The sequence below is a fragment of the Oncorhynchus keta genome, chromosome 19 (assembly GCF_023373465.1).
Source record: "Oncorhynchus keta strain PuntledgeMale-10-30-2019 chromosome 19, Oket_V2, whole genome shotgun sequence".
NCBI lineage: Eukaryota > Metazoa > Chordata > Actinopteri > Salmoniformes > Salmonidae > Oncorhynchus > Oncorhynchus keta.
The window spans coordinates 42,445,323-42,459,758 of record NC_068439.1 but is presented as its reverse complement, the minus strand read 5'-3'; positions in this window follow the sequence as shown (position 1 = coordinate 42,459,758).

Below are 14,436 nucleotides of genomic sequence, written 5' to 3'. Positions count from 1 at the left end.
TTCTAGCTAGAATTCATAACATATCATATGTTTAGCAAATTTATAACATATTGTACTCTTTGGAAATTCATAACATATTGTACATTTAGCAAATTCATAACATATAATATCAATTGTAATTTGTAACATATCATACTAAATAGGGTATCTCGGATTTACGTACAGAATAGTACGAAATGCTCTGAGACCAGGTTGTGGATGCAGTGAAAAGAAAACCCAGTTCAATATACTGTGTAATCTAATAGTGACTGCATGACTTTCCCAATGATTCTGATATGGCGCAGCAAAATCTGAAACACGTCAATCAAAAATTGTGGTAAGGATAGGCTGAAGCAAGGTCGTAATTAATGTCGGAAAGAGGGAAAACACGTTGCAGCAGCCCATACACTCCCCCGCTTCTGGGAAGTAGATGACTCTGAATGGGCTTTCAGAATGCGAGTGTCCCTCCATGTGAGCTGCTGGGAAGGAGAGCACCAATGGGGGCGTCAGGTTGCTTGAATTATTGGCTCCTACTGCGCTATAGGCAAGCCTACCTACAACTATTTAAGAGGGCGACTGTGCATGATTTAGACCCAAAACTCAGACAACATGACTCAACATTATATAAACCACAAGAAACACGAGTTGTAGCTCCTAACTGATCCTACCTTTTTTCTTAATGCATATGCTTTAATGGAAACATCATGATGTCCCCAAAAGGACAGACACGTGGCTGAATGCTCATAGGGGAGTAGTAAAGAGTCATAGAAGATTGGGGGCTTAAAGCCCATGTGCACTATGGAAGTAATGATGTCATACAGTATGTGACATGTGTGGCATCCCCTGAAGAAAGAGGCAAAAATACAGTAATGGAGTGCAGACCTACTCACTAGTGGCAGTGGCGACCCTAGAGCACACAATATGGTCTGTAAGTATTACCACAACAGACTCACTTGAGTTGAGGGATGAGATGAGTCATGGCATCTGAGCATTGCAGCACTGACATCCTTTATGAGGGGCATGCAGGCAATGACATAGAGGTGTGCTCTTACACAACCCGGTCTCAGGGCATTTCAAAATGATCCTGTACGTAAATCTCAGATGTAAATCTGCAACACTCCATTTAATATGATATGTTACATTTGCCTATCATCCTGTGTTGCAAATTTACAAAACAAATGATATGTTACAAATTCCAATTTGTTGTGGCTAATGTTAGCTAGAGGTTAGGGGTCAGCGTTAAGGTTAGGGTTAAGGTTAGGAGTTAGGTTAAAGGGTTAAGGTTAGGGTTAGAGGAAGGGTTAGCTAACATGCTAAGTAGTTGCAAAGTAGCTAAAAAGTAGTAAGTAGTTGAAATGTTGCTAATGAGAAAAAATAATAAAGTTGTCTGTAATGAGATTCGAACACGCAATCATTGGATTGCTAGGGTTTTCGCGTTATACACCCACCCACCACAACTGACCGACCAACCACTCTTAAGTAACCTTCTGCCTTATGTAACCATACCAAACGTAACATATCATACTAATTTGGGTGTTCTGGAATTACATTTACTATGTGACGTCTAGTCTATGATACCAAGCTGTGTTACAGAAAGAATCATCCTTGTGCATGCATATAGCCTGGCCATTAGATTAAGACTTGACTTGTTGTCCCAGTGGGCCCTGATCAAAAGTAGTGCACTACATAGGGAATAGGGTGCCATTTGGGACACAGACTTCAAGTTACATTAATTTACAGAACTCATGGAGATACCAAGTCAAGTCCACTAATTGTGTAATCAGATCAGTCATTAGACACTCAGCAGTGGAGAGCGGATTTCACCCGCTGTTCAGGAAAACAGCGGGTGAAATCAGGACCATAGGGCCCCGGTCTAAAGGAGTGCACTATGTATTGAATAAGGTGCCATTTGGAACACAGCCGCTGATGTCAGGTCAACAGGGCAGACGGAGGACAACTGAGGGGAGCTCTAACACTGTTAATTAGGATCTAAGAAGGCAAGAGGAGCACGAGCCAGCGATGTCTGCTGAGGGATGACAGCTGGGCACCATACAGTTACAAAAGCAAACCATCCAACTGACACACTAGCATGTCAATCAATCCAAGATGGCGTAGCAGTAAGACGTGTTTGTTTTTGTCCCGTGTAAATATTAATTTCCCCCTGTTTTCTTTGTATACATTTCAATATATTTCAATCTCTTTTTTCCATTTTCTGATTAAATATACCTTCCTGCCACCTGCCTCACCCAATGTGGTATGGATCTGCTATTTGTTTAGACCTTAAAACTGGAACCTCCATCAGAAGCTAGCCACCAGAAGCTATCCAGCTAATTAGCTACTAGCTATTTAGTCATTGTTAGCCACTGCTAGCGGTCTTTACCTTTAGCTTTTTTCTACTATGTTACCGAATTCCTGCCGCAAGCTCTGGAGCATCACACCGGATCATCGCAACTAGCTAGCGGTTACCGATTGGCTATTGTGGATAACACCCTGGTCCAGAAGCAAGCACCAGTTATCCTCGAGCTAGCCTCGAGCTAGGCCCGTCTCCCGGCTAGCAAACGAAGAACACCAACTACAATACCTCTCTTGCCAATTGGCCTGGACCCTTTGTCGACACGGAGCCCCGCCGATCCATCATGACTGGTCTGCTGACGTAATTTGTCCGATGTGCTCTCAACCGGCCTCTGCGTCGTGGATGTCGGTGAAGACCCATCTGCTAGCCCTGGCCCGCTAGCTTTCTGAACTCTGTGTCTCCCGCTTGCCTAGCGTAGTATTGACTACCGAACGGCTCCCTAATTAATCTACGGCTGCTCCTTGGACCCTGTGATCACTCAGCTACACAGCTGATGCCTGCTGGACTGTTCATTAACACGGTACTTCATTTAGTTTATCTGTCTGCCCCAGCCTCGAACTCAGGCCCTGTGTGTAGCTAGCTGACCCTCTCTGCCCAGTCATCGCCATTTACCCGTTGTTGTTGTCTTAGCTGTTAACCCATTATTGTCTTACCCGTTGTTGTCTTAGCTCTCCTAATCAACACTTGTGATTGCTTTATGCCTCTCTCTAATGTCAATATGCCTTGTATACTGTTGTTTAGGGCAGCTCTCGTTGTTTTATTTTACTGTGGAGCCCCTAGTCCCTCTCAACATGCCTCAGATAGCTCCTTTGTCCCACCCTCTACACATGCGGAGACCGCACCTAGCTTAACTGGCACCTCCAGAGATGCAATCTCTCTCGTCACTCAATGCCTAGGTTTACCTCCACTGTACTTGCACCCTACCATACCCTTGTCTGAATCTATCCTACCATGCCCAGAAATCTGCTCCTTTTATTCTCTTTTTCCAATGCACTAGACGACCAGTTCTTATAGCCTTTAGCCGTACCCTCATCCTCATCCTACTCCTCCTCTGTTCCTCTGGTGATGTAGAGGTTAACCCAGGCCCTGTGTGTACCCAGGCCCTCTAACTTGTTGACTTCTGCAACCGTAAAAGCCTCGGGTTCTTGCATGTTAACATCAGAAACCTCCTCCCTAAGTTTGCTTTATTCACTGCTTTAACACACTCTGCCAACTCTGATGTCCTAGCCGTGTCTGAATCCTGGCTTAGGAAAGCCACCAACAATTATGACATTTCCATTCTCAATTACAATATTTTCCCTCAAGATAGAACTGCTAACTCCGCCTTATCTCAGCTCACTGGTCACCATAGCAACACCCATCCGTAGCACGTGCTCCAGCAGGTATATTTCACATCCCCAAAGCCAACACCTATTTTGGCCGCCTTTCCTTCCAGTTCTCTGCTGCCAATGACTGGAACGAATTGCAAAAATCACTGAAGTTGGAGACATATCTCCTTCACTAACATTAAGCATCAGCTGTCAGAGCGGCTTACCGATCGCTGCAGCTGTACACAGCCCATCTGTAAATAGCTCATCCATCCAACCAACTACCTACCTTATCCCATATTTGTTTTTGTTTTTCTGTTCTTTTACACACCAGTACTTCTACTTGCACATTCTCATCTGCACATCTATCACTCTGGTGTTAATAGCTAAATTGTAATTACTTTGCCACTATTGCCTTACCTCCTTACTTCATTTGCACACACAGTATACATATTTTTCTATTGTGTTATTGACTGTACGTTTGTTTATCCCATGTGTAACTCTGTGTTGTTGTTTTTGTCGCACTGCTCTGCTTTATCTTGGCCAGGTCGCAGTTGTAAATGAGAACTTGTTCTCAACTGGCCTACCTGGTTAAATCAAGGTGAAAAAAAAGACAAAATTAACTGTGTATTTTTCTGGGCATTTTAACAACTTACAATATCCTGCATGCCCAAACATCATCCTACTGCTACCGGTGTGCACACAGATGCCCATAACAGTAGGAGGGAAAGTTGTGAGGAATCACCACCACTGCAAACACTGCTGCCTCCGCATAAGCCATCCCACATGGCCCGGGCCAGCCCTTCACTACGCTATTTCAGAGTCTGCTTGAAACACTTCCACCCGGTAGCAGAGTCAGTGTCGTGTCCAAACAGAGGCAACCCCTGCATCATTGACAATGGCAAGCTACACATAACATGCATTACAATGTAACAATGTACTAGTAGTATACAAAGAGAACATGCTGCATGTATACATGTTAACCATGACAATAATCTGGGCCTGTGGGAAACTATGATGGTTACTACAATATAGTTGTTTAACTAAATAGTGCTTCATCCACTACTGCTGCTACTACTAGTACTACTGCTACTGCTACTACTACCCCTACTGCTACTACTGCTACTGCTAGTACTACTACTATCTTTATCATCAGCATGAGCAACATTGTTGGCAATACCATACCGCCCTGCTCCCACTGCTGGCTTGGTTCAGAGGCTAAGCAGGGTCGGTCCTGTTCGGTCCCTGGATCATGAGACCCAGGCTAAATCACAACCGGCCATGATTGGGGTTTGGTCGGTGTTGGCCATTGTTGTAAATAAGAATATGTACTTAACTAACTTGCCAAGTTAAATAAAGGTTAAATAAAATAAATAAATAAATAAATGAGAGACCAGATGCTGCTGGAAGTGTTGTTGGAGGTCCAGTAGCGGACACTCGTCCCATTGACCCAGGGCAGTGAAGGGAACATTGCCCTGCATAGGGTGCTGTCTATCGGATGGGATGTTAAAACGGATGTCCTGACACTCTGCGATCGCTAAAGATTCCATGGCACTTATTGTAAAAGTAGGAGTGTTCAATTCACAATCTGGACCTCATACCATCATGGCCCCCTAATCATCCCCAGCTTCCAATTGGCTCATTCATCCCCTCTCCTTCCCCCTGTAACTCTTCCCCATGTCGTTGATGTAAAATATAATATGTTCTCAGTAGTCTTTCCTGTTAAAATAAGGGTCCATAAATAAGCAGCCTCCACTTACTTAGAGTTTGAACTTTATGTCTAAATGAACTCCATCAGTCACAATAATTGTCACAACCTGCTAGATGTGCAGCACTTGCTTTTATTTCTCTCAGCAGCAGGCTGCATCTCGGGCTTCTCTCCTGCTCAAGTGGTTGTGAAGCGATCTCTACTCTAGAGGGCGCTGCTTTTTATATTCCATGGACAAGAGACCTCACAGTGAAGAGAGATGCTGTGCACGCTAAAAATCAGAAAGCTCTGGAAACTGTGTAATGGCTGAGAAGAAACGTGTTTGATGTTTTTTCTTTGATCTGTAAAGTGTAGCAAAACGAAGACAATTTGGAGCATGTACAGGGGGTTGTAAATATCATGTTGATGCTTAATGTTGGAGAGATAGACCGATAGTTCAACTCCCACTGGCTCTAATGTACATCTGTTTTTGTTTAGCACGTCATCTTCAAGAAGTGTACAAGTCTACACCTGCTCTTTCGAGGACAAGTTCCATTTGATTGGTAACATACGCCGAATACAACAGGTGTAGACTTTGCAGTGAAATGCTTACTTACAGTTTTCTCCAACTGCTTACACACAAAATCTTTTCATGTCACACGATTTTTGAAACCTCTCACTCAAAGTGCAAAACTACACACCAAATATCCAAAACCATAAGCTATTTCTCAGCCTTTGACTCAGTTGTCTATTGCATAAAACACTTTTTTCAAAACACTACAAACAATTCTCTACCTAAAACACAGAAATCTAACAGGAAGTGACTTGCTTTCCTTTTCCAAACACAACCAATCAAAATGATACACTTATTCACCAGGTCACACACACACTCCTCACATGTGCAAACACTAATAGCTTAACTGATCACTAACCAATCACTGCTTTACTGTAGTATAGGCCTATAAATAGGTCAAAGGTCAGATGACCTGTTTTGAACAATGGATGCCAACAATGGACAGAGAGCAAGAGGAGTAGGAGGGAGAGGAAGAGGAAGAAGAGGACAAGGGCAAAGAAGAGAAGGAAGGATAGCCATCTCTGATGAGATTAGGGCAACACTTGTTGATCATGTGATCAACCACGGTTTGACCATGAGAGGGGCTGGACTGAGAGTCCAGCCCAACTTGAGTCGATTTACAGTGGCGTCCATAATTCGAACCTTCAGAAATGAGAACAGGTATGCAACTATCAAATGACTATTTTAGCATTACAGTAATGTACAGCCGCTTCTCCAGGCAATAGCGGACGCATGTGGGGACATAGAGGTTGCCTCTGTCCAAGGTTGGATACGCCATGCTAGGAGATACTTCCCTCGATGTTTGGCAAGAGAAAACATATCTTTTGATGTGGACGAAGTATTGTGGCCAGACCCAGGCCGGAGAAGAGATGAAGCGTAGCTTAGCACTGGTGACCCCCCCCACCAATTCCTTTTTGAATGCAGTGTTACATTTTGAATGTGTGAGGCATTTTGCATTTTGTGTGTGCAGTTTTGGGAATTGTGTTTAGAGTTTTGAAAAAAGGAGACAGTTTTGAAAAATGTGTGTAAGCAGTTGGAAAAAAACTGTAAGAGCCTATTCCCAACAATGCAGAGTCAAACAATAAAACAAATATTTGCTAAACAGGAAATAGTAACACAATAAAAGCAATAACGAGGCGATATACAAGGAGTACCAATACCGAGTCAATGTGTAGGGGAACGAGGTAGTTGAGGTAGTTGACGTAATACAGTATGTACATGTGGGTATGGGTAAAAGTGACTAGACAATCAGGATCTATAATTAACAGAGTAGCAGCAGCGTACATGATGTGTGAAATTGTGTCTGTGTGTAAGTGTGTGTGGCGTCCATATGCACGTGTGTGTGTGTGTTTTGTGTGCGTGAGCGAATGTAGTGTGTGTGTATGTGAGCGAATGTAGTGTGTGTGTGTGTGTGTGTGTGTGTGTGTGTGTGTGTGTGTGTGTGTGTGTGTGTGTGTGTGTGTGTGTGTGTGTGTGTGTGTGTGTGTGTGTGTGTGTGTTGGAGTGTCAGTGTAGTATGTGTCAGTGTGTGGGTAGAGTCTAGATAGTATGCGTAGAGCCAGTGCAAAACAATTAAGATACATAAATCAATAATAAAGGAAGTCAATGTAAATTGTCCATTTGATTAACTGTTCAGCAGGCTTTGGGGTTAGAAGCTGTTCAGGTGCTTTTTGGTAAATTAAAGGAGAGCCGCACACTCTAGGAGCTTGGATGCAATAATTGAATAACCTAATAACCAACGTTTCAACAGACAAGCTGTCTTCATCAGGGTATAATGACAAACACTACGGGGTGACTACTTTATATAGTGTCAAAGGACACACACAGGTGTCTGTAATCATGGCCGGGAGTGGCCTGATATCATTGGTTAATTCTCAGATATAAAAATAATATACCAAAAACATGAATGGATAGCATACGATCATGGGTACAATTTGGCTCCATAGGCCTATAAACATTTACAATGAATATCAAAATCACAATAATCACAAGAATGGCTTCAGATCAAAGTCTACGTTGAGTTTGAAGGGAGCAAGGGTCTTTAAATTAAAGATCCAGGCAGCCTCTCCTTTTTACCACAAGGACAAGTTATAAGATAAATAACTGCCTTAGTGGAGCACATAATAACACCTTTTATTGGGATCTGTTTCCCTGTTTGGGGGTGTTTGAAGGATCTACATTTATAAGGGCCATTGCATTGAGCACAGCCATGACACTTGTAGTTTCCATCCAGTAGGGGCGCAAATAGATGTTGTGCAGGGATATTTTGGAGGTGGTAAATCAGAGTTTACCAATTGATCTGAGATTTCTTCCAAGCGAGAATACGACCAAAGGAGGGTCCGAAAACACATTACTGATACTGTCATCGGATCTTAGAATGTGCCAATTATATATTTTTGGGTCCCAAACTTGGCACTAAATTGTAATCATTTCGCATCTATGGCCTATTTATTACCTTACCTCCCTACTCTTCTACATTTGCACACACTGTACATAGAATCTTTCTATTGTGTTATTGACTACGTTTGTTCATGTGTAACTCTGTGTTGTTGTTTTTGTCGCACTGATAGCTTTATCTTGGCCAGGTTGCAGTTGTAAATGAGAACTTGTCCTCAAATGGCCTACCTGGTTAAATAAAGTTGAAATAAAATTAAAAATTAAAAAATTAAAAACATTGCTCTGTGCAGAATTGTTGAAAGGTGAGAGTCAGTAAGAGATGATCTGTGCCTTGTTATATTTCATCACGGAAAATGTCTGTTCACTTCAGGTCCCACACCCTTTTTAAGCACCTTCCCCAAACTCAGCCATCTCACGTTTGTGGGGTAGGGGAGATCTGCATGACCTGACTCTGTATCTTCCAACAGTGAGTCAAACTGCCTGTGGTTGAAAGATTTTGATCTTTTGAAATGTACCACTTTAGTGACTGTATCCACAACATGGCTCATTTTCAGAACACATTTACAGAGCACCTCCTGATGAATAATGCAATGCAGGAAAATCATTTTCTAATCTGAGTTCAGCTCAGCTACTTGATCTTGTATCCTTTTCAAAAGGCCAATGCCATTTCCTGTCAAGTCTGGGCACTCATCAGTGGTCACACTTGATAACTTTTCAAAACTCAGTCCCGGCTTTGCCCCATACTTATTAACCTCCTCCAATAAATATTTCCCTGTGGTTGTGCTCTTCGTTGACTGCACTAAAGCGAGCTCTTCTGTCATTTCAAAGTCTGGGGTTATGCCTGGTAAGAATATCAACAACTGCGCCGTGTCACGTACATCACTGCTCTCATCCAGGGCCAAAGAGAAATAGGTTCAATCTTTCAACGGTTCCATATTCTCTGCAATGTCCTCAACACGCTGTGTCACTGTTCGTCTTGACAGGGAAACATTTTCAAACAGCTCTTTCTTGCAGAGTCAATTAAACATTCTTTAATGAATTCGCCCTCAGCGAATGGCTTGCTATGTCTGGCAATTTTGTGGGGCAGTACATAGCTAGCTCTCACAATTCCGTCGTTTGCTGATTGCAGTTTTGTGAAAAGTCTTTGCTGCTTTTGCAACTGAGAAAGCAACTCTTTCTATACACTTGCCCTCCTTTCAGAATACATCATCCTATATTTCTCTGCATGATTTGTCTGGAGCTGTCTGGACAAGTTGTAGTCTCTCTTTGCACACTAAGCACACAGCTTTCCCTGATACCTCAATAAAGAAATATATTGATGTCCACTCTTGCTGGAAAACCCTACATTCATTGTCTACTTTCCTTTTCTTTGAAATCTTTGAAAAACTAATTTTTGCGCAATTTCTTGCTGGCTACTATTTGTAACTGTGACTTGTGTGTCAACCTGTCAGTCACTGTCTGTCCTCGTGCCAGTTGTTATTTATACATGCCTTCAAAATAAATGTCCCACAAGAGGTTACACAAAAACGAGTATTCATTGGGCTTTTAATTTGAATTAAGAAATACGTAAATTCTTTATGTGATCCGAGCATGATTCTGCCTTTGCCCAGGCCTGGTGTAGATGAAGGAGAGGAGACAGGTTAAAGAAGTATTTTTAAGCCTTGAGATAATTGAGATATGCATTGTGTATGTGTAGCATTCAGAGGGTGAATGGGCAAGACCAAAAATTGAAGTGCCTTTGAACAGGGTATGGTAGTAGGTGCCAGGCGCACTGGTTTGAGTGTGTCAAGAACTGCAACGCTGTTAGGTTTTTCATGCTCAACAGTTTCACGTGTTTATCAAGAATGGTCCACCACCCAGAGGACAGTCTGACTGAATCTCGCCCTTGGTCTCCATTTCCTTTACACTTTAAAGACCTCTCATTCCGTGTCTGGTTTCATATGAAGACCTTTATACTTAAAATACCCCCCCTGTACTGTAGATCCATCACCTTATTTCTCCTGTACAAACAAAACAATCATTTTTAACCATGATGGGGACCAGGATCTATCTTTCTCCCACACATGATGGGGTGCCCCATGACCTGTCTATGTAACTCATCTCTTTCTTTGTCTTTGTAACAGGGGTGGGTTTATTACTGGATATCCTTAGTGGGGACAGAGTGGCCTGGTGTACATCCTCAAACATAAGACGTTCACAGAGGGACAGGAGGGCAGAGCAAGAAGTGAAAGGAAGAAGAAGGGAAGGTCACTGCAAGGAAGAAGGGAAGGTCACTGCAAGGAAGAAGGGAAGGTCACTGCAAGGAAGAAGGGAAGGTCACTGCAAGGAAGAAGGGAAGGTCACTGCAAGGAAGAAGGGAATGCCACTGAAAGAAGAAGGGAAGGTCACTGAAAGGAAGAAGGGAAGGTCACTGCAAGGAAGAAGGGAAGGTCACTGAAAGGAAGAAGGGAAGGTCACTGAAAGGAAGAAGGGAAGGTCACTGCAAGGAAGAAGGGAAGGTCACTGAAAGGAAGAAGGGAAGGTCACTGAAAGGAAGAAGGGAAGGTCACTGAAAGGAAGAAGGGAAGGTCACTGAAAGGAAGAAGGGAAGGTCACTGCAAGGAGAATTCCCATTTAGTAGAACGTTTTTCCTCTTCGTTGTAAGATAAGAAGAAAACGTCAAATACTTAAACTAAGCCATTATATGAATTGTCTGCCTGCAGACTGTAAAAATGTTGTTAAATACTTAGTGGGTCTAAACAGGACATTTTAATAATTTTGAAGAGAGTCTAATAGAATATAGTTCAATAGAGAATACTGTCATTCTCAATTATATAATGACACCTATTACAAACCACCTGAGTGTGCACATGCAGACACAGTATTTAGTATTATTAGGATCCCCATTAGCTGTTGCCAAGGCAGCCGCTACTCTTGCTGGAGTCCAAGCAGGTCTCCAAACAGTCTCACTGCTTTGTCCCTGCCCAGACACCCGCACTCACCTCCTCTCATCCCCAGCATCTCTGATGCCTTCTATCCATATACCTTACATTCACTCCTCCTCTGTGTTGTTCTCCCTTTTGTGATGATGGCCAAGTGAGTGCAGACACTTTAGACCAGTAAGACTTAGACCCCCCCCCCAGACCTGGCTGGTGCCCTATAAGCCCTGAGCAAGAGTAGCGCATTACAAAGGGAAAATGGTACCATTTGGGATGCAGCCATGGCTTGGATCAATGACCCCATGGGAGTTCACCTAGAAGTCACGGTGAACTCTGGGGCCATTGTCCAAGAGCTCAAGAAATGATTGACTGTACTGAATGTCAACGTTGGTTAGATAATACATGGGAATTGGGATCAATATGAACATGTAGCTTTGAGCATTTGGGCTAAAAGACTTTGCCGTTTGAAATGACAACAAGAGATCGACTGTTGGAAAATGACTTTGGCTAATGCAATACCCAGCAGTGTTTACAAACTCCACACCATGTCTAAATCAAATCAAATGTATTTGTCACATGCGTCGAATACAACAGGTGTAGACCTAACTGTGAAATTCTTACTTACAAGCCCTTAACCAACAATGCAGTTCAAGAAATAGATTTAAGAAAATATTTCTTAAATAAACTAAAGTAAAAATTCAAATAAAATAAAAATAGCACAGTAAAATATCAACATCGAGGCTTTATACAGAGGGTACCGGTACCGAGTCAATGTGCGGGGGAACAGGTTAATCAAGGTAATTTGTACATGTAGGTAGGGGTAAAGTGGCTATGCATAGATAATAAACAGAGAATAGCAGCAGTATAAAAACAGGGGGTCTTGGGGGTAAAAGCTGTTAAGGAGCCTTTTGGACCTAGACTTGGCTCTGTGGTACGGCTTGCCGTGCGGTAGCAGAGAGAACAGTCTATAGCTTGGGGGACTGGAGTCTTTGACAATATTTTAGGCCTTCCTCTGACACCACCTAGTATATACAGTTGAAGTCGGAAGTTTACATACACCTTCGCCAATTACATTTAAACTCAGTTTTTCACAAATCCTGAAATTTAATCCTAGCAAAAATTCCCTGATTTAGGTCAGTTAGGATCACCACTTTATTTTAAGAAGGTGAAATGTCATAATAATAGTAGAGAGAATGATTTATTTCAGCTTTTATTTCTTTCATCACATTCCTATTGGGTCAGAAGTTTACATACACTCAATTAGTATTTGGTAGCATTGCCTTTCAATTGTTTAACTTGGGTCAAACATTTTGGGTAGCCTTCCACAAGCTTCCCACAATAAGTTGGGTGAATTTTGTCCCATTCCTCCTGACAGAGCTGGTGTAACTGAGTCAGGTTTGTAGGCCTCCTTGCTCGCACACGCTTTTTCAGTTCTGCTCACAACTTTTCTAAAGGATTGATGTCAGGGTCTTTTGATGGCCACTCCAATACCTTGACTTTGTTGTCCTTAAGTCATTTTTCCACAAAGTTGGAAGTATGCTTGGGGTCATTGTCCATTTGGAAGACCCATTTGCGACCAAGCTTTAACTGATGTCTTGAGATGATGCTTCAATAAATCCACATAATTTTCCTTCCCCATGATGCCATCTATTTTGTGAAGTGCACCAGTCCCTCCTGCAGCAAAGCACCCCCACAACATGATGCTGCCACCCCTATACTTCACGGTTGGGAAGGTGTTCTTCTGCTTGCAAGCCTCCCCCTTTTTCCTCCAAACATAACAATGGTCATTATGGCCAAACAGTTCTATTTTTGTTTCATCAGACCAGAAGAGATTTCTCCAAAAAGTATGATCTTTGTCCCCATGTGCGTTATTATGGCGGTTTTGGAGCAATGGCTACTTCCTTGCTCAGCGACTTTTCATGGTTATGTCGATATAGACTCGTTTTACGGTGGATATAGATACTTTTGTGCCTGTTTCCTCCAGCATCTTCACAAGCTGTTGTTCTGGGATTGATTTGCAGTTTTCGCACGAAAGTACGTTCATCTTTAGGAGACAGAACACATATCCTCCTGAGCAGTATGACGGCTGAGTGGGCCCACAGTTTTATACTTGTATACTATTGTTTGTACAGACGAACATGGTACCTTCAGGTGTTTGGAAATTTCTCCCAAGGATGAACCAGACTTGTGGAGGTCTACAATTTTTTTTTGAGGTCTTGGCTGATTTCCTTTGGTTTTCACATGATGTCAAGCAAAGAGACACTGCGATTGAAGGTAGGCCTTGAAATACATTCACAGGTACACCTCCAATTGACTCAAATGGTGTCAATTAGCCTATCAGAAGCTTCTAAAGCTATGACATCATCTTCTGGAATTTTCCAAGCTGTTTAAAGGCACAGTCAACTTAGTATATGTAAACTTCTGACCCACTGGAATTGTGATACAGTGAATTATACGTGAAATAATCTGTCTGTAAACAATTGTTGGAAAAATGACTTGTGTCATGCACAAAGTAGATTTGCCAAAACTATAGTTTGTTAACAATAAATTTGTGGAGTGGTTGAAAAACAAGTTTTAATGACTCCAACCTAAGTGTATGTAAACTTCCGACTTCAACTGTAGGTCTTGGATGGCAGGAAGCTTGGCCCCAGTGATGTACTGGGCCGTATGCACTACCCTCTGTCGTGCCTTACGGTTGGATGCCGAGCAGTTGCCGTACCAGGCGGTGATGCAAACAGTCAGGATGCTCTCGATGGTGCAGCTGTAGTATAATATGTTGAAACAGCGTGGTCATTACCGTTTACTTCATAACCACATAATAACTACAAGGTCCAGCTCAATGAATGACTTTTACAGGTGGAAAGATACCTTGTGTGGCAATGCTGTCTGTCACTATCACTTTCCAATTGACAATATATGGGGCCTCAGTGCCGAGCTGAGTCAATGTGGACACAACAGGGTGCTTGTGTTTGTGTTGGTATTAGTGCTGATCAGCAGGATGCTGCTGCCACAGACCCTGCCAACGAAAGGAACCCCTTTTTAAATCTGTAAGACACCAGCCTGGTGTTCGTCTCTCGATCAACAATAACAACAGCAGTGCCAGAGAAGGAACTTATAACATATCATGTAATTCTGAGTCATTATCATTTGGCTGGACAGTGCACTGAGGAAACGTTGTTTTTACATGGAGGGGGAGGTGAACAGATAATGTCGCGACGCCG